The sequence below is a fragment of the Pangasianodon hypophthalmus genome, chromosome 12 (genome assembly GCF_027358585.1).
Source record: "Pangasianodon hypophthalmus isolate fPanHyp1 chromosome 12, fPanHyp1.pri, whole genome shotgun sequence".
In the NCBI taxonomy this organism is placed as follows: Eukaryota; Metazoa; Chordata; class Actinopteri; order Siluriformes; family Pangasiidae; genus Pangasianodon; species Pangasianodon hypophthalmus.
The window spans coordinates 8,680,431-8,683,814 of NC_069721.1; positions in this window are offsets into that span (position 1 = coordinate 8,680,431).

Here is a 3,384-nt window from a genome sequence, read left to right on the forward strand (position 1 = left end):
GAACCTTATAAGGGGTTGTCTTGATTTTAACTTCATCTGTAGATTAAATGATAGATAGATAGATAGATAGATAGATAGACATTTAACTATTTTTTAAACTATTTAACTATTTTTTAAACTATTTTTTAAACAACAATGCCTCCATACATACTGACCACCAGATGGAGTCACACTTCTTCACATGGCCCCATCTGGGTGTCCGAATTGCTTGTGGTTGAGACTGACTTCTATAAAAATACCTACAATGCTTCCTGCAAGTTTAATCACATTATGGTGTGGAGCATTAAATTACTCCCTTTTCTGTTATAATAGTGCATGAATCCTGTCCTTCATCAAGTCTTACTGATGGATGAAAAGATGTAGCTAGCAGAACTGTTTAATTTCAGTGTTTTGTGGTAGCCTATAATCAGAGTTTTAATAAAGGTCTGAATAAGATCCTTTTATAATGCATATGTAACATTTACATATTAATAATCCAAAAATCACAAAACCGATTCTGGACTGAAATAATGGACCGTAAATCTAATTATTTTTGAAAAGATTGTAGGCAGATATACTGTAAGCTTAACACCCACACTGATGTCAAACTATCATTTTCTTCTTATGAAACTTTCAAATTCATCTTGAGGATTTTAGAAATGTGTATGTTGGGGTATTTTGTTTTATTAATAGAAATGATGTAAAATAAAGATGCCTTCAAAAATAATGAAATTTAACTTCAACATTCAGTATCCTACATAAAAACAACTTCTGTAAACAGCAGTAAAGAACAATAAATAAACAGAGTCAATATTCTGTGTGACAATTCCTTAAAAAAAAACCCAGAAAATCATTAGTCTCAGGTACACTTTGTGCGGCTTTATAAGGACATTGGCTGGTAGATTTTTCTAAGCATCTTGGAAAACATGCTAATCTGTTGCACTTGTGTTTTTTTTTCTTTCTTTCAAGTAATCCCCCAATACTCAGAATTATGTTTTTGTTTTTTTTTTGGTCTGAAAAGTGGCCTTAATTACATAATGTTACCTTCTTTATTGACATACGAACATGTTTCTGTAACATGTAACATGGGTTCTGTAGCATGTTCTGTAACATTAATAACTACAGCCTGAATTAATTTTGGTAATATAATGTTTGGAAATCTAAAATGTTTTTTTTTACTGACCCAGTAGTGCAGAAGTCAAAAATTCCTTAGAAAGTCCTTAGAAAAGTGGTTCCTACTTGTGTACTACAGTATGAGTATAGTTTGAGTATACTTGCCATGTATTTTAATGTCAGAACATTACGGGGAACAGATTTAACTAAAGCCTTGAGAAAAGTGGTTCTTTCCTTGTATGGTTCAGCTGGAATGGATTTAAAGTAAATAACATTGTTGATGATTTATATCAGCATCATTTCACTCAGTGCCTTTTATTCAACCTCTACACACCCTTATAACGAGAGCCCAGGGAAAATAGTTGTGACTGGCACCCATTAGTAAGTAGTTTCCTTCTGTTTCATTCCACAGGTTCCAGACATATTTTATGCCTTTATTTTTGAAAATTGTTCTCCCTAAGTTTGACTATATATGACTAGATCTTAATATGAACAGATGTTAAAATATGACTAGATGTTAATATACACTTTGATTTATTATTAGATTTAGCACTTAAACATATCTTAAACACATGGCTTTAAGACATATTTGTGTGAAATATCAAGTTGTATTTATTTATCCAAAATGCATTAAATACCAAAGCATGGCTTTATTAAAAAAAAAAAAAAAAAGGAAAAGAAGGAAAATGTTTCTATATATACTTTATTTCTTCAACTCTCCAGTTTTTTCAGACTGTGTCCACTGTAGCCTCAGATTCCTGTTCTTGGCTGACAGGAGTGAAACCCAGTGTGGTCCTCTGCTGTTGTAGCCCATCTGGTTCAACGTGCTTTGAACATTTGTATGGTACATTCTTAAAAAGAAGAAATGCACTGTCGAGCTCAGCAACACCAAAAGGCCTGGAAGACCACGGAAGACTACTAAAGTGGATGATCGCAGAAGACCCCTTCACAACATCTAGCCAAGTCAAGAACACTCTGGAGGAGGTGTGCATATGATTGACAAAGTCTACAATCAAGAAACGCCTTCATGAATGTAAATACAGACGGGTTACCTCAAGATGCAAACCACTGATAACACTCAAGAACAGAAAGGCCAGATTAAACTTGCTAAAAAAAAAAAAAAAAAGATTAACTTGTACCAGAACGATGGGAAGAGAAGAGTGTGGAGGAGAAAAGGAAGAGCTCAGGATCCAAAGCATACCACAGCATCATGTGGAGGCAGTGTTACGGCATGGGCATGTATGGCTGCCAGTGGAACTGGGTCACTGGTGTTTACTGATGATGTGACTGCTGATAGAAGTAGCAGGATGAATTCTGTAGCATATAGAGCTATACAGTGCTTTCTGCTCAGATTCGGTCAAATGCTGCAAAACTGATAGGACAGCACTTCACTTTAAAGATGGATAATGACCCAAAAAATAACATGAAAGCAACCCAAAGCAAAGAAATGGAATGGCCGAGTCAGTCACCTGACCTCAACCCAACTGAGCATGCTTTTCACTTACTGAAGACAAAACTGAAGGCAGAAAGACCCACAAACAAGCAGCAGCTGAAGGCGGGTGCAGTAAAGGCCTGACAAATCATCTCAGGAGAGGAAACTCAGCATTTGATGTGTGATGTCGATGGGCTCCAGACATCAGGCAGCCATCGACTGCAAAGGATTTGCATCCAAGTATTACAAATAATCCTAATATCTATGATTATGTTAGTTTGTCCAATTACTTTTGAGCCTGTGAAAATGGCTATAGTTCCAAGTGGTTAATGCAATATTTTTGTTAAACACCTTGAATTAAAGCTGAAAGTTTACACTTGAATCACACTTGCTTCATTTCAAATCCACTGTGATGGTATACAGTACAGAGGCAAAATTATGATAATTGTGTCCAAATACTTATGAACCTGACTGTATTTTCCAGGTTATTTTAACAAGTAAGTAACACAGAAAATCGACTATTGCACCTTTAAGTCAGTCAGATGAAGTGACACGAAAGTAGCCATAGACCCTCCCTTTAGCTTCATCATTCCCTTCCTCTGGAAAGCGTTGCCAGATTGGTCTCATTTCCCCTCATCTGTAGGACAGGCTCTGTAGAACTTACTGGATTGCAAAATGTGCTTGTTTTAGTAAATGAACTTGGCTTGGAATAATGTTTCTCAGGTTTGTAGTTGAAGCTGCTACGCTGTATAAACTGGTGATTGTAGAAGGATTGGCTTTGAGATTAGGAGTGAAATTGTCACACAATCTGGCAACCCTGCCTATAGCTCCAGGCAGTGCTGCGCTTTAAAAGACGCGGG